Source organism: Phoca vitulina, unplaced genomic scaffold (genome assembly GCF_004348235.1).
Source record: "Phoca vitulina isolate PV1807 unplaced genomic scaffold, GSC_HSeal_1.0 scaffold11, whole genome shotgun sequence".
Lineage (NCBI taxonomy): Eukaryota > Metazoa > Chordata > Mammalia > Carnivora > Phocidae > Phoca > Phoca vitulina.
The window spans coordinates 24,835,807-24,862,473 of NW_022589714.1; positions in this window are offsets into that span (position 1 = coordinate 24,835,807).

Consider the following 26,667-nt stretch of genomic DNA (forward strand, 5'->3'; position numbering starts at 1 on the left):
CATATATTGGATTAGGGCCTGCCCTAATGACCTCATTTTATCTTAATTACTTTTCTTAAAGACCCTACTCCAAATAAAGTTAAAGTCTAAGGTACTAGGGTTTAGAACATCAATACATGAATTATGGGGGTGGGGCACAATTTATCCCATAACACTCAGGTAATTTTAATCTCCTAATCTATCACTTTAGATTCTATTTTTTTAAAGATTTATTTATTTATTTGAGAGAGAGAGAGAGAGCGAGAGCATGTACGCGCAGGGGAGAGGGACAGAGAGAGAATCTCAAGCAGACTCCCCACTGAGCACGGAGCCGGATGCAGGGCTGATCAATCTCACGATCCTGAGATCATGACCTGAGCCAAAATCAAGAGTCGGAAGCGCTCAACTGACTGAGCCACCCCGGCGCCCCTTAGTTTCTATTTTATAACTCTTTCCCTCCCTCCTTTCTTCCTTCTGTCTTTTCTTCCTTTCAGTGTACCATGAATTGTCTTCAGTTTCTACACTTCCTTCTTAATATGTGGAAATGGATGTTGGGTCTGGTACTTGAATGGCCAGTGATGATGGCTATGCTGTGCAAACTACAGGAACATCTACCTCCTTCACAAACGGGACTGTGCTTGGTGAGGGCCCAGTAAAGGTTAAAAAAGTATCATAGCACAGAATCAACCTCCAGAAACCATTTTCTTTTTTTCTAAGAGGAATGACAAATTACCTGTTCATAAAATGAAGGTAGATTTATACCAAGCCTTGCTACAAAGCTTCCAAAGGTGACGTGGGAATGTATGCTTTGACCTTGGCTGAATGTGAAACTTGTGAGTAATACAGCAAGGTGTGCTTGTGGTGGACATAAAATGACTTATTTCTGTTCTTGGCAAACAAGCATTTCCTGTGCTTGGCGCTTTATTCCGCCTTTAAAATAAAGTTCTTAAAAATACAGCTATATTATACCACTAAATGATTACTTGGACTGTGTTTGCCAGATGACACTATTAAAAGCTTATAGTCAGTTAATGACTGTCAGTTAATGAATGATCTGCAAGGTAATGCATATTAGATTAACTTATTGTGTGTGTGTGTATATATATATATATTTATATTTATATATATACACACACATATATATATCCACCATAGAAATGCCACTGACAGTTATTCTCCCCTCATGAAAAATTACAATTAAGATAATAGCAAGAGCTTGTAATTCACCTATTTTTATTAAAAATTAATGGGAAAACTTCTGACTTACATTTTTTGCATTTTAAACAAAATATGTTATACATTTAACTATTTCCCTTTAAAAGGGATTTTCAACTTGTTTTTCTAATCTATTTATTGCAACAATTTTTTTCTTTTTCCTCTTTTTTATCACAAACATTTGTATTTCTTTCCTTGAAGTGACATTTTAAACAGTGCCTGTTTCCTTCAGTAATAACAATAAAATATTTTGTTCTGTATCTTCCTGGATATTAAAACCCTAATAAAAAGCAAGTAGTATATTTGAAAAGATAGTATTTCAAAACAATATGCAGCTTTTTTGTAAAGGAATGTAGTTTATTTGGAACCCTGTGGTTCCAGGAGTCAGTGGTTTTCAGATGTTTTAAATAACAGAACTCTTACATGTAACTCCAGAATATAAAATAATAAAAAGGCATTTGTTCTTGTTGAAGCAGGCTTCTCCAAGGTCCTCTTGACTCCAGAGAAACTCTGAGAGACCACGGGTTTCTGGCGACATGAATTTTAGGTCATTAGTTTAAGAGGGGCACATGTCCTAGAATGTTTTTTCTTAGCATTCCTTGCAATACTTGCTTTATGGAAAGTCTAATCTCTTCCCAGGATTCTTATATAATAAGATTATGGGAAATATTTGATTCATATAAAACATAAGTAATTCTTGATGTAGGGCTGCAGAGCGGACGGTCAAGAAAGAATTCTTGAGACGTCTTTGGCGCAAAAAGGTGCTTTTATTAAAGCACAGGGACGGGACCCGTGGGCACAAAGAGCTGCACTGGGATTGTGAGGAGTAACTGATTCTATACTTTGAGTTAGTAGGGATTAAGGATAGTGTAAGTCTCTAAGGAATTTGCGCATCTTAAAAGCAAGGTCTCCAGGACCTTGGAGGGGCTAGCTGCTGTTAAGATAAGGTTATTTACTACTGTCTAGTAAAACATTAGTCATGAGACCCTTCAGATATATATCAGTGGGCCATATGTTTGAAAGATGATTGCTAACATATATCTTGGGTTGGGGTGGAGGTTTATGGTTATCAGAGGGAAGTAACGCTAAGGAGAGCAAAGTTATAGTGGCGAAACGTTAAAGGAAGTCCTTGAGGGAGTCGTAGGGGTGTCACAATCTGTATGCCTCAGGAATGTTGCCTGGAGGCTTGCAAAGTCCAGCTTTTGGTCCTTCTCCCATCAATTTTATGACAAATAACGATGACATATTATACCTAATGATTGCACCAAATCTTGATGTTACCAGATGAAAATTCACAGGTGCACAGGGAAAAAAAAAAAAAAAGCTGGGGTAAGGGGATTGGTTGGGCCGTCTGGGCACCAGATCCTCCACCCGGACTGCCCGTATTCTACCTAACTTCCTCTGTGAGCTGAATGCAACTCCAGTGGGTGCCCTTGCTGTTTATCCTTCAGCTCTCTTTCAACTAAGCTCTCCGTTTTCTTTCTAAATGGCCCGTTCACATCTTCATCTATGGACAGAACTTGCTTGCTCCATCCCTTTTCCGCCAGGGAATTTCCTGAACAGCCTCTGGTGCTGACCCTGTCTCCCCAGATCTTCTACTTGACAAAAAGGAAGAGGAAAAAATAAAAAAAGTCAAGTTATAATTTATTCTGATCAACAGATATTTCCCTTAAAACAGTATTGACTTTAAATTTACCAGCTAATATAGCAGCTTTGTCTTTGGGGAAAAATCTCCCCCTTTGAATGTTTTGAGCCATATTCAGCTGAGTAATGATTCATCTCTAATGAGTCTTATTCCTGACAGCTGTGGCAGACTCTTCTAAGAAAAGTCGGGCAGTAGCATCAACTCTGGCGAGCAGAGAGGCTATGTCGCTCGTCTGTGCAGTGATTCTCAGATTAAATGATTTCTCACAGAGTTTAAGCCTGTAAACAGTGTCGTCAGTTGCCAGCTGAGTTGGTCTAAGAGATGAAGCTATTCAAACGTAAAAATCTCTGCAAAGTGGGTAGCTGGGAATACAGGTCACCTTACAGAGCATTTATTTACAATACACTCAGAGCCAATGCTTGAAGATCTTTGTGTGAGAGGGATGAAAAACTATGGAACTAAATTCTAGCAACTTAGAAGGAAATCATTAAATAACACTGGTGGCATAGTTACAGAAAGAAATCCCTTCATTTTAATAATGAGACCTGGAGAGCAGAAGTGACTCATTGGAGGTTAAATGGTCGGTTCCTAGCCAGGGTGGAAGTTTTGTCTTCACGTACTGTAGCAGTGCTCTTTCCATATATGAAGAATTAAAGATTTAATTAACATAGATACTCACAAATAGTGAGCATTTATCAGGTATCTGGCCTGCCTACAAAGTTGTTATTGTTATGCCCATTGTAACGGTGAGGAGTCTGAGACTTGGTGACATTTAAATTGCTCAAGGTCACCCAGATGGAAAGTGACTGAGCAGGCTTTTGGGATTGTATGCATTCAAACCCTGTATTCTCTTTACGATGCAGTGTGACTTTAAATCTCTGAGATAAAAGAAATATTGACTGAGTTTACATGCTAAACACACTATTAAACAGTGATGATAAGCTGGATTTATTCCAGATCTAATACTATGACATGTTGAAGGAAGAACCTGTGGTTAGGATCCAGGTAACTGTGTTTGATCACAAGACTAGATGCACAACGGGTTTAGATAAACTTTTGGTTCTGTGTTTCTCTACCGATAAAATATTGGATTAGGGAGGCAAGAGAGAGTTCCAATCTTGCTGCCTATTTCTACTATTTAGTCCCTACTAAAAGCTGCAAACAGTTCCGATTAACTCTACCCTTTGGGTCAAATATCTAATTGCCCGCCAGGATAGTTCAACTCTGTCTGCCATGTAGTATTTACTTCCTATCTTGATATGTTCACTTGATATGTCATTGTGCTAAGAGCTTTACACATGATGTCTCAATCTTACCAAAACCTTCTCAGGAGTGGACATTATCATAACAGTTTTAGTTAACATCAATTGTTAAGTAGTGGAGTTGGAAATTAAATGTATTTTTTTTTTAGCATCAATGTCTAACAAGATTCTGCTTTTTACTATAATCCATTAAAAAACTTAAAAAGAACCTCACAAATACTGCTACGTAAATTTGTGAATATTCAGTGCAATGAGGGCAAGGAAGAAAGATTTCTACAGGAAATACTTTTTAGGGATATTATGAAATAAATCCAAAGAACTAGTAGGAGGAAGAATTAGTGAAGGGCAAATTGTTTTAGTCATGGGGGGAGGTGGAAAGAAATAAAGGACCCTAGTTTCTTTCAATAATTTCCTAGCTTTGCACGAGAGTGAGTCCCATCATCCAAAAGGAGGGTAATACCTGTACAAAGAGATGAAGTTGATTAGGATTATGAAAGGGAAACAGAGCATTATTGAAATTAATTTTTTTTAAAGATTTTATTTATTTATTTGACAGAGAGAGACACAGCGAGAGAGGGAACACAAGCAGGGGGAATGGGAGAAGGAGAAGCAGGCTTCCCACTGAGCAGGGAGCCCGATGTGCGGCTCGATCCCAGGACCCTGGGATCATGACCTGAGCGGAAGGCAGACGCTTAACGACTGAGCCACCCAGGCGCCCTGCATTATTGAAATTCAGAGACTGGGTACTGAGAAATGAGCCTGTACATACATTTTTTAAAAATCTTATTTATTTTTGTGAGAGAGAGAAATAATGGGGGGAGGGTAGTGGCAGGCAGAAGGAGAAGCAAACTCCTGGCTGAGCAGGAACCCCAGGACCCTGGGATCAGTACCTGAGCCGAAGACAGACGCTTAACAGACTGAGCCACCCAGGCGCTCCGAGCCTGTACATTTCTTTAACATTATTGTTGTTGCAGGATTTCTTTTCCTTTAGTGCCCGTGGTTCATGGTCACGCTGCTTCAAAGAGTGGAGAGGTACACCAGACACAGTGGTGGGCAGCAAAGCAAAGTTTACTGAGAGATGGTACAAAGCTCCCAAGGAGGGAGGGGATCCGAGAGGGTTGCCACCAGAGTTTCTAAGTCTAAGGGTTTTTATGAGATTGTCGGTCGGCTGTTTTCATCTGATTAAGCCTCCATGCGCCTGTCACCCAATCAGGTTTTGGTCCACGTGCTCATCTACCTCTCAGGGAGTTGTTTACGTGGGAAAGGGTAGAAGGCTCCTTCCAGGGTGGTGTTTCATAGTCTCAGGAATCCAAAGGGCAGGGTTGCCACTGCCCTAAGGCCTGCTGGCCAGCCGCAGGTCACTGGATCAAGCTGTTTAAAATACCCCATCGTATACACACACCACATCTTCTTTACCCATTCATCTGTCGATGGACATCTAGGCTCTTTCCATAGTTTGGCTACTGTGGACATTGCTGCTATAAACATCAGGGTGCATGTACCCCTTCGGATCCCTACGTATTATGCAGCCATCAAAAGGAATGAAATCTTTCCATTTGCAACGACGTGGATGGAACTGGAGGGTATTATGCTGAGCAAAATAAGTCAATCAGAGAAAGACATGTATCATATGACCTCACTGATATGAGGAATTCTTAATCTCAGGAAACAAACTGGGGGTTGCTGGAGTGGTGGGGGGTGGGGTGGGAGTGGTGGGTGCTGTGAATTGTGTAAGACTGTTGAATCACAGACCTGTAACTCTGAAGCAAATAATACATTATATGTTAAAAAAAAAGAAGAAGAAGAAGATAGCAGGAAGGGAAAAATGAAGGGGGGAAATCGGAGGGGGAGACGAACCATGAGAGACTATGGACTCTGAAAAACAAACTGAGGGTTCTAGAGGGGAGGGGAGTGGGGGGATGGGTTAGCCTGGTGATGGGTATTAAAGAGGGCACATGTTGAATGGAGCACTGGGTGTTATACGCAAACAATGAATCATGGAACACTACATCAAAAACTAATGATGTGATGTATGATGATTAACATACCATAATAAAAAAAAAAAGTAAAAAAAAAAAATATCCCACTGGCTGTTGAGCTGGCTCCTAGGCTTGGGTTAGGACACCCAAGGCCATTCTCTTCCTTCTGTCACGTACAAGTTGTAAGTCCTCCCTTAGGAAGACTTAATGCTGGGGCACTGAGTAAAGCCTAGAATAATGGAATGGGGTCTTTTTCTTTTTAAGGGTAGTTTCCTCTTAGGATGGGGGCCCCTTGACCCTGCCTGCCTTTTTTCCGACTGTCCTCCATTATTGTCATTTAACATTATATTTGACATTATACTATTTGACACAATAACACATTATTATTGTATGGGGTGTGTGTGTGTGTGTGTGTGTGTGTGGCAGGGAGACAGAGAAAAGACAAATTGTGTTTATGTCATGAGAAAATGTTGATGTTTATTCCCAGCCTTGAGCTGCAACTTCACTTTTCTTATTGATCTTAACGACTTTTGTCCAATGTTGTCTTCTTCACCTTTTACTTTGTCGTTGGTATTTCCATGTTAAAAGAAAAATTTTCAATGATTTTTCATTGTTCCATGAGTCACATTCTCCTCAACTCCCCACATTTCTGAACCGTTCCTCTTGCTTGCCTACATATTCCAGCCCGATCTCTTTACAGGTCTGAAGTCCAACACCCACAGGTTCTCTGCACTTACTTCCATAACTCAGGTCTTTGGGTCTTTTCCAGGGCTCTGATCCGTGATTGACAAATTTTACCTTAGGTGTAGAAATCATTCTGAAGTTCAACCTAATGAAGCATAGTTGGAAGAAAAGCAGGCAGGGACAAGGGGCCCCCACCCTAAGAAGAAACCACCCTTAGGGATTTTACACCACTCTGGAAGGAGCCCTCTACCCTTTCCCATGTGATAAGTAGATGACAAAACCTGATTTGATAACAAGTGCAGGGAAGGTTAATCAGATTGAAACAGCCTGCCAAAAAGCCCATAAAAACCCCTAGATCTAAATGCCAAATTAGCAACCCTCTCAGGTCCCCTCCCTCTTCGGGAGCTTTGTACTCTCAATGAACTTTACTTTGCTGCCCACCACTCTTTGTCTGGCCTACCTCTTCATTCTTCAAAGCAGCGTGACCAAGAACCCGGGCACTAAAGGAAGAGAAATCCTGTAACAAACCTCCTGCAAGTCACCTTCTGAAATTAATCAAAAAAAGTGGCTTCCTCCCATAGCTTATAATTTGGATAGGCTACTCCCATGATTATTTAACTTGAAGACCATCTCCATGGTCTTCATATATACTTGGCTACCCATCTTCCTTAAATCAGAGTGAAAGCAAATCTCATAAATGAAATCAAACTTCTAAGAGAAAACAGTACTTTGAATATAATTTGACAGGTTTAATTTTTCAGACAATTAAGGGCATAGAAAACTAGTGACAGATTATTTTATTAATGTTACTAAGCATTTCAAAGAAGTCTGTGTTTTACATTTTAAGAACAATCAGCCATTATATATAAAATGTGCTTCTGTGAACCAGAATATTAATCACATGAGATTATTACATATTTAAAAGGGTAAAATATTTTGAAATGGTATATGATGGCATATTTGTTCTTGAGTCAAATAAATATATGAAGAGAAACTAGTGTCTTATTTACCCAATTGTTTCTAATATCTATGTTATATTTTATATATATAAAATAATATACTGTGCTTTGTAGAATTCATGTGATCTAGCTCCCATTCAATCGTGGATTAGTCAGGAAAATGGAGACGACTCCAGGCAAATACAATCAGAAGCAATTTGCAGGGGAGAAGTGAGGGATTCTTCAGAGGACATCTAGATCATCCAGTAGCTGCAGGAAGGGTCTGCCGGTGATCTCAGCTACCTGCAATGAAAACATAGGCAAGAGCCCGTGTTCACGCATAGCTGTTTCCAGAGACTAATCAATTCTCCTCTTCTGATATCCCAAATCCAGCCTGAACAATCCCCAGTGCCATCTTTAATCAGAAACTGACTGGAAAGGAGATCTTGAAAGGGGGGATTATACGGACTGTAAACAGACTACATCTGAAACGACAAAACAACAATAAGTAGTCATTCACATGTTTTGGTGAAAATGTTCAGTAATGACCAATTCACAAACTCTCAAAGGAAGCTTTCCCTTTTTCTTTTTTGATAGCTCCAGTTATAAGAACATTTACCTTAGTTTGAACTAAATCATACTTTTCTTTAACTTGCATCCTTTTTCTCAATCTGCTGTCTGGCATGGAGTATGGTAAGTCTTCTTCCTTATTTAAACTAAGAGGCTAAACAGCTTGGTTACTTCATGATTTTCTCAAACTGGATTTAAACCGGAGTGCATTTCTATATTTTGAAGGCACATTACAGAATATACTTAGTTTTAATGTTGACAGTAATGTGCTGATGTGGCCTGACCCATATAGTCTACGAAGGAAATCATAACTCTTTCAGTTAATTTAACCTAATATTGCAAAGTATTTGTTTCTGACATCAACATTAACCTTGCAAATACAAAACAAAAAAAAATCTAGGGTTTTGTCCCTTACTCATAATTTCAAATGTTATTTTGAATCTAAGCATAGGACGTTTTATGAACCTCTATTACATTTTATCTTGGTCATTTTTGGCCATTCGAATTTTTCAAGATTTTTTTGAATGCAAGGTTTTGTTTTTAATACTAAATTTTTGAATGAGTCACTTAAATGAAAGTGACTTACATTTTTGTAAGAGTCAAGACATATTCACTCGCATATATCTTATTTTTCTTCCTTGTTAGGGTCTGAATGTATTCCCTCCAAATTCGTATGTTGATATTAACCCCTGAGGTGATGGTATTAGGAGGTGGAGCCTTTGGAAGGTGATTAGGTCATGAAGACAGAGCCCTTTAATTACTGACCTTATGAAAGAGGCCCCAGAGAGATGCCTTGTTCCTTCTGCCATGTGAGGATACTATGAGGAGTTGGCAGTCTGCCATTTTGAAGAGGGTCCTCACTGGAACCTGACCAAGCTGGCACCCTGATCTTGTACTTCCAGCCTCTAGAGCTATGAGCAATAAATTCTTTTTGTTTATAAGCCATCTAGTGTGCGGCATTTTGGTAGAGCAGTCTGAATGGACTAAGACATTCTTAGAAACCTGTCTTCTTGGAAAAGTTCTCCCAGTTGTATTTTTCCTTGTACTTCTGTTCCCTTTTCCCATTCCTTTTATCTGTCTCACACCCTGCCTCCACCCACTCTGAATCTTAATCTTTTAAATACTTGAGCTCCAAACCCTTTACTGATTAAAAAGTAACATGGAGAAGACAAGGATGCTAAGGGTCATTTCCTACTTACAAGTAAGGAAGTTTAGGTTAAAATTCTGTGAAAATAAACTCCATCTTTTTATTTTATTTTATTTTATTTACTTATATATTTATTTTTGAGAGAGAGAGAGAGTGCACATGCACTTGCATGTGGAGGGGGAAGGGCAGTGGGAGAGGGAGAGAGAGAATCTTAAGCAGGTTCCACCAGCAGTGTGGAGCCTGATTCGGTGAGGAGCCTGATGCGGGGCTCCATCTCATGACTCTGAGGTCATGACCTGAGCCGAAATCAAGAGTTGGTTGTTTAACCAATGGAGTCACCCGGGCGCCCCTCCATCTTTTTAAATGATAAAGTATAAAGAGATAAAAAAAAAGAAATAAAGAATAAACATGCCTAGTGTGTTTTCCTCACTATATAATAAAAAGTATGTTTCCTTTATCCTTAGGAACTAACAATCTTTTTTTTTTTTAAGATTTTATTTATTTATTTGACAAAGAGAGTGAAAGAGCACAGGCAGGGGGAGCAGCAGAGGGAGAGGAAGAAGCAGGCCCCCTTCCAAGCAGGGAGCCTGATGCGGGACTCGATCCCAGGACCCTGGGATTATGACCTGAGCTGAAGGCAGATGCTTAACCATCTGAGCCACCCAGGCGCCCCAGGAACTAACAATCTTGAGATTATGATTGAAATGAACCTAGGGAGAAAAACACAATTTTCTGAAAGATGCAGTTTACTATGCAATGGCACCATTTTATTATCCTACTTAACTGCAAGAAAAATATCCCTTTTTCTTATCCAAAGATTAAAATACCTTTGATATCACTGAGACCAAAGAACAATTCATTTATCTTCATGGGACATTCTATCATTGCAATAATGATTGAAAGCTCAGATTTATACATTAGGTTTTGTTGGAGGGGAGAACATGTAGAGAAGTCAACTGAAAAGATTTTTCCTGTGTGTTGCAGTATTGCATTTCGAGGTACAAATGACCTTTGCAACAAAAGCATAGAGTAAAGTAAACATCTCCTATGCTATCCAACTAACAGTGTTAGAATTTGGTTCGGTTATTGGAGCTGGTAGGTGAGGAGGAGTTGGGTGATACAGAACTGCCAAAGATGAGTTCCTGTTGGAGTGAAGAGCTCTAGGCCCTCACGTTAAGTGCTTCCAGGCTTAACCACATTCCCCACTGAGTAAAATTACATTTTTTAAAAACTGGGTTTCTAGTCACAGCTTTGTTATTTGTTAAAGTTCTTAACAAAAACAAACACAGTATATATAGATATTTTGGTTCTCCGAATAGCTGTGCCTGGGGTGCCTGGGTGGCTCAGTCATTAAGTGTCTGCTTTTGGCTCAGGTCATGATCCCAGGGTCCTGGGATCAAGCCCGGCATCGGGCTCCCTGCTCAGCGGGAAGCCCGCTTCTCCCTCTCCCACTCCCCCTGCTGTGTTCCTTCTTTTGCTGTCTCTGCTGAATAGCTGTACCTGATAACTTATTAAAATAAGACAAGATTAATCTTTCCTGAGGACTTAGGAGATGAATGGCTATCTTATGTGCATTATTTCATTTTAGCCCTCACTAGATTCTAAGAGCAGATATTATCAACTTTCACAGATAGATAAACCAGGACTCAGACCAATTAAATAACTTTCTTAAACTTATGCAACTAATAACTGTCAGGGTTTCAAATTTAAAACTGGATCTATTTGCAACAAAGTCCCCTGTTCTTTTCCTTAAAAATGCAATGCTTCAGGAAAGGAAGAGAGTATCCTCTATTTGACTTTTATTATATCAGGTTCTGACCATCACAAAAGGGTAAATATTATTCAAATTAATACAGCCCTTTCTTCCTGGAAACTTCTTGCACTCAAGACCTGGCACATCAAAATAGTCAAAAAGCCATCATTAGTTTTAAAAACTGCAATTGCCAAGAGAAGGGCTCCTAACCTCTTTGCTGAGTTACTGGAGAAGGATTAGAGAGGGGATAATGTTCATGAAGACAAATCATGCTTTATGAATTTAATAGAAGAAAACTAAGAGAAAAAGAATTTAATACTAAATTTAACGTGTTAAACACTGTGTTAGTGGTTTTCACAGATTTTATATCAGTTTTTCTCTGTCTAAAATCCGGAGGACATGGCTAAGGATTGGAAAAGTTATGTAACTTCCCAACTGGCCAACCAGCCAGTGACTGATATTTAAAATTTACGTGAAGTTTAAATCAAATAAAAAATACATATCTGCAAATTATTTTTACTACAAAGAAAATTAAGTTTTATATCTGAGTATGAGATCTTAAAAAAATCCTTGTGATGTACACTAATCCCTTTGTCTCTAATTTGTGTGTAACTGAGTTTTAAAGCCTTTGCACAAACTTAATTTTACACCATTTTCTTTTTAAATCTGTCTTACATATACAAGTTGATGGTATATAAGATGAAAATGAAGCAGTTCAAGTCTACTCAATCACAGTTCTTTTCATTAGAATCTATTTCTTTTCTTTTTTTTTTTTTTGAGAGAAAGAGAGAGTGTGTGTGTGCTTACAAGTGAGTGCGAGGTGGGTGGGGGGCAGAGGCAGAGGGAGAAGCAGAGAATCTCAAGCAGACTCCACTCTGAGCATGGAGCCCATCGTGGAGCTCATTCCCATGACCATGAGATCATGACCTGAGCCAAAATCAAGAGTTGGATGCTTAACTGACTGAGCCACCCAGGGGCCCCAAGAATCTACTCTTAGAAACTAGAAGTTCAGAATCTGCGTGTAGAATTTTAAGGCTGAGTTTATGAAACTGGCAAACATCTACCCAATGTTTTTGTTTTTTTCTGATCCCTATGGATCTATTGATTAGAACTTGTTTTCTTATGGCTTCAGTAACAAATTTATGGGCAGATTTATGCTTTCAGTCATAGCAGATTGGAAAATTCTCTTGTTGAGAAAAATGAGAAAAGTTGAGGACTATTTACTTGAAGGCATGAAAAACCAATTAGGCAGTGAAGAATGAGAAAACTAAAGTTTGCAAGGAGAGAGGTACACTAAATATTTGAGGCTGCTTTTGCCTCAAAGAGTTTCTATAGATTTGAGGTGAAGTAACTGAGTGGCTGAGAAACTGAAGGGGACTTTGAAAATGTTATGAAGCTGGAGGAACAAAAATTCAAGTCTAGGCACTCCAAGAGCAGACCCATTAAACTCCCATATTTGGTTGAGATCCTGAAGGGCTGCACTCTATAAGTGAGGATGCAATCAAAATAGGTCACCTTCGTACAGGTTGGAACCCAGCTTTAAATCATTTTAAGCCCTAACATTGGATGAAGATGCTCCCAGAATGCTTCCAGTCTATCAGAGGTAAATTGTAAAGGTAAATGTCGATTTTCTTCTGAGGATTATATCACCATCATCTGAAGCCTCATATTATTTCTACAGTTTCAGATTTGCAATGGTTAACACTCACTCAGAAAAGGCAGGCATACTAGTAATCAAGACAACAAGGACAAAGATAAAGGAAAAGCAGTGGACAATAGAAACATAACCATGGAGTTCCAGATAAAGGATTTATCAGACACAGTCTGATAAATATTGTTCTGGGTGGGCCTGAGTTTATATATGGTTAATATGTTGAAAAAGCTAACAGATGAGGTGGAGATTTAATAACCATGGTTAATATGTTGAAAAAGCTAACAGATGAGCTTGGAGATTTTAGCAGAGAATTGAAAGCTATAAAAAATCAAATGGAAGTACTAGAACTGAAAAAAAAATACAATATTTAAAATTGAGAAATCAATGGCTGGCTTTAACAGCAGACTGGACACAGTTGGGGAGAGAATTAATTGAGATAGGACTTTGCAACAGAATCAATGGAAGCTGGAAGGAATGGGATCTTTAATACCCTAAAATAAAATAAGTGCCAGTGAGAGTGTTAAACCCAAGGGATTTTCCTTTAAGATTGAAGATGAAGACAATTTTTGAAAAACAACAAAAATCCTGAATTTATCACTGTTGATGAGAAAAAAGGAAATAAAAGACTGCTCTCTGATGAAAAGAAACAGATCTCAAATGGAAGTCCAATGATGCAGAAGGGAATAAAAAATAGTAAAATTATAATTATCTGAAAAAATATAAATACATATTAACTGCATAAAACAGCAATAACAGTCATTTCTAGGATTTCACGTATACATAAAATGATGATAACAATAACCCAAAAGTCAGGAGATGGGACAAAGAAGTTAAATTGTTCTCGCATCCTGCACTGTCTGATAACGGGGTATGCATATCAATTAAACTCAGCCCCACCCAGAACATCTTATCCCTTTTCCATCTTTATTTTTTCTGCATAGCGTTATCAGCACATGACTACCCACCTGTGTTAGTTATTTATACTCACTGTCTCTCTAGCTCTTCTTGAATGTAAGCTCCATGAGAGTGACTTTCTTTATTCCTTGTGACATCTGAAATCAACAACCAGAACAGTATGTACCCCATAAATATTTGTTGAATCACTTAACAATAATTATAATGGTAAATTATTTGCAAATTTACTTTTTTAAACTAATGTAGTATTGTAGAAACAATTGCTCATACATAGGAAGTACTGTTAAAAACAATAAATCTTAAAGGGGTCATTTGGAAAAGACGTGTCCGTCTTGCTTTGTCTTTCAGTTTTGACTTATCAAAATCAGCTAGGTTGGTAATGCTATATCCTGACATAATCTAAGGCAACATGGCATTTTAATAATAGGCAAAGCCTGAAAAATGATGGTATGACTGGATCATAATGTCATGGCAAATATGATTAATGATTACCTTTATAAATGTTAATGTGTTTTATGCTGTAGAATATCAGAGCTATCACGTCACTTCCCATATATATATTTGCAAATTAATCTGAGGAGAAGAAATGGGTTATCATCTTATCTTTATGTATGAAAATAACTTTATTTATATTTTTAAATAATGACACAGTCTTCTTGAATATATTTGAAACTTTTCTCTCCACAACTACTTAGAAATGTAACCAAAAAAGAGTTTAGTGAATTAAGATGTTTGATAATATTAAGTTCTCCATGCCAACCGTTTATTTTTCAATTAACAAATCTATGTCAGTAGGAATACATCTTTTTGGAAGACGGAGCAAATAAATCACATTTCCAAATGAACCATTTGCAAGAAGTAAAAAAAGCTTAAAAATACACCTATTTAATAAAATGTCTTGCATCGGTCAGGGTCCTCAAAGGAGACACACTTAAGTGAGTTCATTACAGAGAATTTAATGAGGGGACTATTTACAGAGCCGGAGACAGGACGTGGGACACGGATAAAGGTTGGTGGTATACCCCAAATCCAGCACAACAGGAGCTATGTCTGTGCTGAAGAAGCAAGGAAGAGAGTGGTTTTCAGGAGAGAACTACCCAAAGGAGATGAGGTCTCCCATAAGGGTACACAGCCCCACAAGCAGGGAGCTAAGGGAGTCAGTGCCCCGCCTCGCTCTCTTCCTGCCTTCAGAGCATCTCCCTGTGCTTTGCACTGTCCAAATGCACCTCAGAAGCCAGAGGGCAAAGGAGCCTGGGAGATTCAGTCCATAAAATTCAGTTTCCTGGGGGCTAAGGAGAGTAGAGAAGGCCAAGGAGTTCTTCTGGAGCGCAAAGGCACAGCGTTCAGCACATACCCTCACGTAACTCAGAGATAAAAGTGAAAGGAAACATAAAATTATGAACATTGTATTGTATTTTCCACTGGTGCTCCATGATTCTGAAGTTATCCTGTGTAATTATATGAGAGGACATCATAACATTTAAAGTGAATAAACAAATTTATCATGCAGGAAAACTATTTCAGAGAAAACACATTCTAAAAGCCTGAAGTCAAATTATTTTTCCCATAACCATATTAAAAGCCACATAAATAAACCCTAGTAATGCAACTGTTAATCACTTAAATTGAGATTTGTGAAGAGTTCATGGATGCTAAAGTAAAGAACAGAATACATTAAATAAAAATTGAAATATTTCATGGAAACATTTTTTAAAAGATTTTTTTAGCTAATTGTAACTTTTAATTATTTCTAGATTAAACAATTCTTTGAAGATATTTCAAACCAGAAATTCATTCATTCATTTAAGCATTTGATTAGCACCTAGTATGTTCCAGGGACTAGCCTTTTAGGCTACAAATCAGTCAGAAATGGGCACAGATCTGTCAGAAATGAACACTATCCTTCTTGAACTCAAATACTAGATATCTCGTGCTCACAGTTTTGCCTACTAGAAACATATTATATATTGCTGGAATTAAATATTAATATTAGCAGTAATATTCTGATAGGTGCCCATGAATCTATCAGAAAATATTATTGTACTCAGTGGTATATTAGCTGACTCATTTCTTTTATGATAAACATTACCAAGAGGTATTTCTTTTAATGACAATGGTACACTCAAAAGGGAGATGATAAAGATTTTCTCTAAATTTTATTGATTTTCAATCAACTTCAGAATCAACGTGGAATATTGTATTAACACTAAAGTCATTCTAAATAATGCCAATTTGAGAGTATTTTAAAATAGAAACGCTGAAATAAGTTCAATGAACTCTTGCAGGTTTTTAAGTAGCAGATAATTATTTCTGAAATTATAATCATTCCAACATATTGATGCAAATTACTAAGAGTTTCACGATTATAATGTACGTAAGTAATAAGATTGACCTTATTTATTGAAAGATTCAGGGGTGGCATCATTTTCTTAACATCATAGTAACTCAAAATGAAATAAAGACTAATATGTTTTTAAATTCTTATTTAAATTTGAGCTTCCTAGTCATGCGACACACCTAATGAAGAAAAGATGTTCTCCTTAAAGGTACATAGAATAGTTTTTATCTCAAGAAAAACTTCATAGCATGTAAAATTCTTTTTTTTTAAGATTTTATTTATTTATTTGAGAGAGAGAGCACGCGTGCGTGCGCCCAAGGAGGACAGGGGCAGAGGGAGAAGCAGACTCCCCACTGAGCAGGGAGCCCAACATATGGCTTGATCCCAGGATGACGAGATCATGACCTGAGCCGAAGGGAAAGAAAAGAGAACCTAATTGTGCACTGGTGCCCTGGATGTAAAATTCTTAATATGCCGAAATTTATCCTTATATTTGTACTTACCCTAATGGAATTATATATGAAAATAGTATAGAAACTCCTAGTCTATTATTCCAAAAACAGACTCGTTATATGTATTGACAGTATAGGAGTCATGTCTAAGCAGAAGACAGAATCCATCGGGATGGCTTAAATGAAGAGCCTTTAGTTGAGGTATATGTACAGATATAAGGCAGGATTGAATAGGGATGTTGGAGCATCCGAAGACTAGCAACACTAGGAAACTATTACCACACCCGGAGAGAAGTGAATATTTTGCTGAAGCCCAGTGAAGAGCTATAAACAGAGAGATGCAGTGGCTGTCGGAGTCAGAGTGCTGACAAAGGGAGGAAAGCAGAAAGAAATGGTCTAATTTCTCTCCGCCTTCAGGCTCCTGCTGTTGCTTCTTGGCCCAAATCTCCACAGGTTAGAGGATAAAGGACTCCAGGTAATATCTCCTACATTTTAAAAACAATTGATGTGGGAGCAAAGAGGAGACTAACTAGCAGAGTAAGTAAAAAGCTTCATCACCTCCATCTTTGCAAAAGTACTAATTAAATTTACAGGGGATTTTTTTTTTTTTTGGCCAAAAATTCAAAAAATTATTTTCTTAGTTGTTTTTCTTATTGTTTTTACCATATGTTGGTGGTGAAAAAAGCATATTTGTAAAAAGCAAACTACATTAATTCATTCTTTTTGAAATACCTTTCTAATTTCAAATATAAATCTCTGAGCATTTCATTGGTATAAAAGCAAGAGAAGTTTATTAATGACTTCAATTTCAAAGTACCTTTGATTAACTAGCACCAACTATATTGGGAGGCAAACTACTTTTCATTAATGATTCTTCTTATTGTTTCCATTATAAAATGTCTCTAATTGACAGCACATATTTTCCAGTCTGTATGATTAGATTAGAAGCCTGATGCTGTTCACATCTGGGTACCTGAGCAAAAATTAATTACATTTAATAATAATGAAAAGAACCCACAGTAATCTATCATGCCACTACTGTAGCTTGAGCCGTGAAGTTGAATGGGTGCCAAATTAGAAAAGGAATCCATAAAAATATGCCAATTACTGTAATCATAATAAAATTTCTGTCCCAATTCAAATGAATGCAAACCATGATCATCACCTCAAATCAAATTGCTTAGGACCCCATGGTTTCTAAATGTTAGAAGTTTTCCAAATGCACATTTGATACAAAAATTATATGAAAGCTTAATAAAACACCAAATCCTAGAGGAGAACACAGGCAGCAACCTCTTTGACCTAGGCTGAATCAACTTCTTGCTAGACATGTCTCCAAAGTAAAGAGAAACAAAAGCAAAAATGAACTATTGGGATTTCATCAAGATAAAAATCTTCCGCACAGCAAAGGAAACAGTCAACAAAACTAAAAGGCAACCTATGGAATGGGAGAAGATATTTGCAAATGTCTTATCAGATAAAGGGCTAGTATCCAAAATCTATAAAGAACTTATCAAACTCAGGACCCAAAAAACAAATAATCCAGTCAAGAAATAGGCAGAAGACATGAACAGACATTTCTCCAAAGAAGACATCCAAATGGCCAACAGACACATGAAAAAATGCTCCACATCACTCAGCATCAGGGAAATACAAATCAAAACCACAATGAGATACCACCTCACACCAGTCAGAATGGCTAAAATTAACAAGTCAGGAAATGACAGATGTTGGTGAGGATGTGGAAAAAGGGAGCCTTCTTACACAGTGGATGGGAATGCAAGCTGGTAGAGCCACTCTGGAAAACAATATGGTGGTTCCTCAAAAAGTTAAAAATAGAGCTACCCTATGACCCAGGAATTGCATTACTAGGTATTTTTCCAAAAAATACATAGTGATTTGAAGGGGCACCTGCACCCCAATGTTTATAGCAGCAATATCCACCATAGCTAAAATATGGAAAGAGTCCAGATGTCCATTGACAGTTGAATAAAGAAGATGTGGCGTGTGTGTATATATATATATATATATATATATAATGTATGTATATAATTACTCAGCCATAAAAAAGAATGAAATGTTGCCATTTGCAACAACATGGATGGAATTAGAGGGTATTATGCTAAGCAAAGTAAGTCAATCAGAGAAAGACAAATACTACATGATTTCACTCATATGTGGAATTTAAGAAACAAAACAGATGAACATAGCGGAAACGAAGGAAAAATAAAATAAGATGAAAATAGAGAGGGAGGCAAACCATAAGAGATGCTGAACTCTAGGAAACAAACTGAGGGTTGCTGGAGGGAGGTGCGTGGGGGGAAGGGATAATTGGGTGATGGGCATTAAGGAGGGCACTTGATGTAATGAGCACTGGGTGTTATACACAACTGATGAATCACTTAATTCTACCCCGAAATTAATAATACAGTATATGTTAAGTAAATTGAATTTAAATTAAAAAAAAAGAACATACAGCCTTAAAGCAATGATAACCCCATTGGGTTATATAACTCAATTACTGAATTTTACTTTGTATGTGATTCAGTATCATATCTTCTGAGGCTTACTTGGGCAAATAAGGGCATACCACCAGAGAAAGTTGAGACAATCATACATAATTTACTATATTTTCCACAACACTATATTCTTATCCAGATATGAAGTTATTACCATTTAAGTAAAATGTTGAAAATAACCTAAGTTAAAAACTACTCTCACCATCAATTTTATATTTTAGGAAAAGAAGGCTGCTTCTCTCTCCAATCCCTTAATTCCATGGATTTGTGCTATTATTCAAAACTCATTGAGAACCTAACTTAAATATATTTTCCTCTATCTTTGTAGTCATGACATGGAAATAAACTTATCGTCAAGTTTTATTTATGGGCAGGAAGAGTGGAGTTAATGGGAAAGAAAAGAGAACCTAATTGTGCACTGATTTCCAGAGGCCCCAGTATTTGTATCATGTGTTGCTGGCTCTGTAAACACTTGTCCCTCCTTGCTTAAAATTTTTTCTCAAAGCAGAGTACTAAATTAATCTTGTAGAATTCTCCATTTAATGTCAAGTAAGATACATAGGTGAGGGACTGAATTATAACTCTTAAATATTTAATTTGTGGAGGGAGAAAAATCTATCAATTTGTTACTAAAATAATTACTGGTCTCAAATTGAAAGTACGTTTGTGTTCCTTAGAAGAGAGACACAGAAATGATACCGAGTGGCTTGAGATTCCTGAAGGATTTATTCACCTCCAAACGGAACTTCCCTGTTTACCAAGTTGTTTTCTAAGTATGCTATATATGTCATGTTACATCCTCTCCAAAGTAGGTTTTAAGAGGAAAGAAAGAAAGAGAACACAAAGAAATCAGGTAAATCACTGTTAAGAGGAATGTCATAAGTTTATAAAAGAAATACACCTATTGTCCAATTTCTACCAGGGCCAGCCTAGAGATGTCCCCAATCTTTGGCAGCAAGTGAATCAGCAAAAAGGGTCACTCAGAAACAAGGCTGATTCACTGGTGAACTTAGGTGTTTTTAAAATTGAACTCTTGCATCTTTTTTCTTGCTAAATATAATATGATAATTCTTTCATAATTCTATACAGTATACTTCTATTTCTTATAAATATCAAATTTAAAGAATAAAAACTCTTGACCATTTTCATGTTCTGTGACCTAAAGGTGTTTTTCTTGTTCACTTATACTTGGACTGGCTGGGTAATAGTTTAAGATATTAACTTTTATTTTCTTACTTACACTCATCATGTTTCCCTTTCTGCACAATACAGCATATTTTCTGCCTTCTGTGTCCAAAACCCATAGCCTCAGAGTGGGAGATAATAGAGCTGGATTAGACCACCAAGACCGGTGTAGGTCCTAGTCTGGGAGAATGATGACTCAGACTTGTGCAAGATTGTTTTTGGTTTGCTTTATGGCCAAACCAAAGTTTGGTGCAAAGGACAAACACAGGATTAGGATCTAAGTGAGTGGATGTCGTATGCGAGGTTGCCTGTTTCTACATAAAGTTGTTCCCTGGGTTTGGAGGGCTTACTAGCCTTCATGAAATGAGGAATCTGCCAGCTGAGAGGAACTCAGAACTGTGGACTCCGTCCCTCAAATCTATTCCGGGCCACAGGCTGGAGGGGGCCTTGGTGGCATTCCAGGATCCACACAATCCACCGTTTGAGGGGATTCTTGCGTGGCCAAGAGTTATAAACTTCCAAGTTCTTTTTCTTACTGCATACATCATCAGGCCTACTTGAAATTTTCATTCAGTAGTCCTAGCCACATGAGACGAAGAAGGAATTTTTACCAGGGAGGAGAAGAAATGAGAGGGAGAGACGGAGACAGAGAAGAAGTCCGGTGGGTGCTATGCTTACAGTCAGGGGAGCTCACCAGGAATGCAACATGATCCAGAGAAAAATGCCTACGTCAAGAATCTAAGTCGATAGAAATGAAGGGCCCCATGTGTCAAAGAGTAGCAGGGATTGTCTGCATTCGGAGAGGCCATGCTGGCGATTGAAGATACCCCGGGAACCCAGCCTCAGCACAGCGTGGCGTTGGGTTTCGGAATCGTGTAACGGAAGTCAATGGCAGGGGTAGAGGCTATGACCATACGGAACAGATGTTAATTTATTTTTTTTACCTGCCCAACAGAATAGAGGCTTAGAATCTAAAATTAAGTTTCAAAAAATAAAATTATATTTCTTTCACGCCTGAATTTGTGAACTGAGTTTTATATGTCTTTTGCTCATTAATTAGTTTCTGTATTATATTGGTGGAGTTGACTCAGCCTGCCCCTGAACTTAATCCTTTTCATTTTTTCCTCACTGACTTTCAAAGGTATTTTTTTTATTTGATCTTATTATCTAAAGTCTATGCTGCCATACCCGATTTGTTGTTGCCAACCAGTTTAACTAAGCATAGCTCCTATTCTATCACTCGGACATATGATACAAACATGCACACAGATATGCTCATTTCTTACCATGAATGAAACTGAAAGCTTTGTATGATATTTATCATTTTATTTCTTTGAAAAATCACATTTGATCACCTTCTAAATTTCCTTAGATAAATATTTTAGTGCTCTACATATTGGATCACTATACATACTGGATCATCTAAAAAATATTTCCATTAGGATAGTATTGACTTGCTCAAAGAAGGAGTAGAAAAAGTGTAACAATTGAACATTCAGCATTTTCAGTCATAGTGTACCATACTATAAAAAAACCTTCTTCTTTGAATTGTTACTTTTTCCTGGCAAGAACAGTATTGTGCAAATGTCATCTTAAAAATATATTGCATATATCAATGTCAAGGCTGTATTGTTTTTTTCCGTATGGAAGAGAGTAAGTCTCATAAGAGTTACCCTCATTATAGATTCTCCAAGACGACTGTGGCTGTCCGTATGGACCTTTAAACTGAACATGAATTTTTTGAAATACTTTTATTGGCAATTATACTGTAAAATCCTTGCCTTGATTGTGATGATTGCTTTTTCAGCCATTAGAAATGTTTATTTCTTTAAAAAAGTTTAAAAACTGTCAAAAAAATCAATCTATAATTTTAAAGATAAATAAATAAGCATATATATGTGCATAATGTGTGTGTGTACAGAAAATATAATGTCAGGATGATGTCATGAATTATTACTTTAATATTTAATATGCTATGAAATTATTATATCACTTACATATTTAAAACAATATTTTTGCCATTCTCTCATTGAACAAAATATAGTACCATGAGCTATATACATAGTTTGAATGTTTGGAAGTCAAAAAATAATGTGAAATCCCAATGGTGAAGGGCTTCAAATTTTTATTTGCTATAAATTCACAAACTGCTATATCTAAGCATAAAATTAAAATATTTGGATTCACTGGGTTATTAGAAACATACCTAATATTTAAGTACATTTTTGACATGAATCTACAAACCTGTGTAAATTAAGCTGGCTGAATTGGAAGATGCACACAATGTATACATATCTCTATACTGAATAAACTTGGAACATTTCCATTGGTCAGTGGTAATTTCTGTTGAGGGGAATGGAGTGGCTACGCTTTTAACCAAGGATATATGTGTATGCGTGTGTCTATGTATTGGGATTTGTTTGTGTCTAAACTTGTGAATTTTTCCAGGATTATTCTACTTTAAAATATTATCTCCCTCTGTGCCCACGAGTTTATTCATATTTGTCAACCAATTTGTCTCAATTTTTGGTTTAGAAAAATGGTCACCACAGGTATATAACCTCTAGGTAAAATCTGAGAATCCTCTCTCCTATTATTGCACATCTGGTTAACATCTAGCATACAAATTAGATAGTAGACACTCCCAAAGTGAGGACTGTCACAGAATCAACACATAAGGTCGAATCAACATTTGATACCTGGGTCATGAGCACATGCTGTGCGCCGGAGAGCAGAGAATCAATCATTGTGTTGGAGACGTGAATTTGGCCCCAACCCAAATAGAGGTGAGCTAAGAGGCTATCACATGGAGAGAGGTCTTGGGAAGATTTTAATCCGAAAGCATTTATAAGCAAGCATACGATTTGTGTCTTGACTTTTAAATAGAACACTTTTAGCAACAGATTTCAAAGTAGTACAACGGCAATACAGTGTTTTTGTCACTTTGAAAAATAGTCTTATTTAACAATGAACACAAATTTCTAGGTAAACAAAGCCCACTTAAGATAAAGCTAATGAGGCATTTAGTGAAGAAGAGAATATGTGAAAATTATAAAGAACTGGAAAGAAAGGTCTTTCATTCCTGGAGTTTAGGAGACACCGAGTAATAGGTAATGATGCAGTTAAGGATCTGCTTCCTGAGTGCCCTCCCAGCATGTGTGCGTCCTCAGACAGGTATCATACATCACAGAGTAAATCATTGGTTGGAAGAGTACAAACAAATGGGACATAATACTTTAGCTTGGAAAATTATATCCAGGATCTAAGAAAATAGTCTCCATTCAAACATGAAAGGTACTCTGAATTTTTACAGGAAATGCTCATAGTCATTAAGAAACTTCAGTTTCTGTGAAGTTAGCACATCTACAGAAGGTAAGTAATTGTCAGTGGATCTTTAATAATTACAGTGCTTTATTTTTCAAAACATTTCCCTAAAATGCAGAGCCATGCTATCAAGGCAACTACAAGACCTGAAAAAAGGTTAGAATCGTTTTTATTGGAGCATTGCATGCAAGGAAAAAAAAAATGCTTAGTGCATGTGGATGAAATGCTACCAAGCAAAAATGTCCAAAAAACTGGAGACAGTAATAATAAAGTTTTAAACACACGGTGCCCTTTACTCCATAGCTAAGCTCCAGTGCTGAGTTGGCTGTGTAAACCAATGAAAATAAAATTACTATTAGAGAAAATGGCCTGAAATACAATGTCACAATCCTTCCTCAGAGCCAGAGTCACTAAAACAGTGAAACTCTCAGTTGCTTAGCACATTGTGTTCACTTTGGGTTGGTTACATAAAACCTGACTTGCAAAATTTCCCCAGATGGGGAAAAAAACCCCACTCACATAGCTTTAAATATCAGTAGGACTAAAATGTTTCTTTAAATTTTAAATAAATATACTGTATATCTCTAAAGGCCAGATGTGTAAATGTTGATGTTACTGACAACTAGACTGAAAAGAGAAAAGGTGACTGCTCTGCTATTCTTATGTTTATCCCTTTCATTTATTTTTTTCCCAAGACTAGCAGACTGTCTTTCATTTGTTTACAGTGTAGCATGATGAATGTTCCAATAATATAAGCATACAGAGATGTCAGATCGTAATGTGTTGAGGTAGAGTCCACATTTGGGACCGTTAAAGAGCTTTTGTACTGAGATGTGGTCTACAGAGAAGGAATTTATTGTTCATTATATGTAAAAAAAAAAAAAACCTCTTTCAATTCATTATTAAATAAACCCATTTAAATAACATACAGGAGAGCCCCTTAATATCAAATTTCATTTTATAAAGAGCATTGTTACTACAAAATAGTGGATGGGGATCAAATGAAATTAAATATCAGTATATCTTCTAATAATGATAGTAGACTGATGTAAAAAGTACTCAGAAAAATGTTGTTTAAAATGAAACTGGCAAAATCAACGAAAGGAAACAGAATGCAGTGAATGGTAGGAGAAGACATTCAGGTTTTAGGATAGCATAGATTCAAGGAAGAGAATGGCTAGTTACAGATGCCTCATTTAGTATTAAATAGTATGAGTAGCCTACACATAGTTCAAGAGTCTTAATAACATTTTTATGTGCAGATACTTATTCATTTCTGTTTATTGGGTCTGGTCTGTCCCAGCCAACTAATTTTGTGCTTTAATGTCTTAAATTGATCCTATGTCCTACAGCTGAAGGCTCATTCCAGGCACATTATCCTCCTGACAATTCCCGGAACCTGCCAAGCCTTAACGTTTCTGCCTGTGCTCTTTCTCTGGCCTCGACACCCTTTCACTGGCTATCCACGGGGCTGACGAGATAATTACTCCATGTTTCTCCTCCCTTCCCTGACCACTGATACAACAAAGAATCCCACTCATCCTCTTACTCTGCCTAAATTTTCTTTTATATTCTACCAATCACCTCATAATTCCTCCTTAAACAATCACATAGATTTCTGTGTTCAAAGTCTGCTTATTTCCTTCAAAAAGTATTATGTTTACTGCTATATTCCCTGAGCCTAGAAGTGTCTGGTTTACTGTGGCAGCTCAATAAATATGTTCTAGTAAATGAATAAATCTTAATGGATATTTCTGAACATTCATGCTAATGATGGTGATTAAGAACCCTTTAAAATTACCCGCATTAGGGGGCGCCTGGGTGGCTCCGTCGGTTTAGCATCTGACTCTGGGTTTCCGCTCAGGTCATGATCTCAGGGTCGTGAGCTTGGCCTCCACCTTCAGTACAGAGTCTGTTTGAGATTACGTCTCCCCCTCCCCGTGCTTGCACTCTTTCTCTCTCTAAAATAAATAAGTAAATCTTCTTAAAAAAATTCTCCACATTATGGGAAAGTTTTGTTTTTCCCAAGACAGTAGGTTAAGACGGCCACATGGTAGTTTAGACAAGGTGCATTAGGCACTACGCACTTTCAGGAAAACAGATCTCAGTCAGAAATTGCCCTGCTTACTACCAGTTTTAGTTGAGACATTAATTTGCCAATCTCTTCGTATTTTTCATATCCCCATTTTTTTCAGACTTCATAGGATATAGAACAATAAGAGTTTTGTTATTTAGACCAGTGATAAAACTACCTCCTCTTTAAAGCAAGAGAGGTTAAATGGATCACCTGCTGAAAGTTAAGCATTACTATCCATTCACAAAATGCAGTAATAAACTCATGTTTATCTACAAAGTCAAGTGTAGTATATAACTTGATCTACCTCAAAAAGATAATTTGTGAATTACAAACATGTCAAACAGTTCATTTCAATGAAGCTATTTTGGCATAGTGTCATCAAAATACTCTGGCTAATTACATAAAATCACTTTTTTTTTTTTTTTTTTGTCACTGTGGCCATGTGGGCAACAGACATCTCTTTCATCCTATTTTTCTATTGTCTGCATTTCTTACTTTGGTTTGGTTTTTATAGCAAGTATTACATTGTTTCAAGTCTGTTCTAGCTTGGAATAAGGGAGCATTCTTCACTGCACAAACAGAAAATTCAGAGGACAATTATCAATGTGCTCAATGTCCTTCCGCTTTTAGGAGGACACTTTCTTCTCATCCTCTGCCCTACACTTCCTAATGAGTCCTTGCACTTGATGAGTCCTTACCATGAAATTTATTTCCTGCCACAGCCCCTGATATAGACTATCTTTCTTGATAGTTCCCTTATCAAATGAGATAAGGAATCTCTCCAGAGATTGGAATCACTTCGCTCTCTGTACTCCTCTCCGAATCACAAAGGTAATTCAAAGTCTGCCCCAGAAAGACAAAAAAGTGACAATCTCATCTTCATTTCTGCATTGCCAATATCTTTATCATGTCTACCACTGTTGAAAGAACACGATTGAATAAATGAGTAAATAAGTAAATTCTCCAGAAAAGCTTCCAAAACAATGGAGAAATTTATTGAACACAAGACTTCATAGTTACTTTAGGTTATA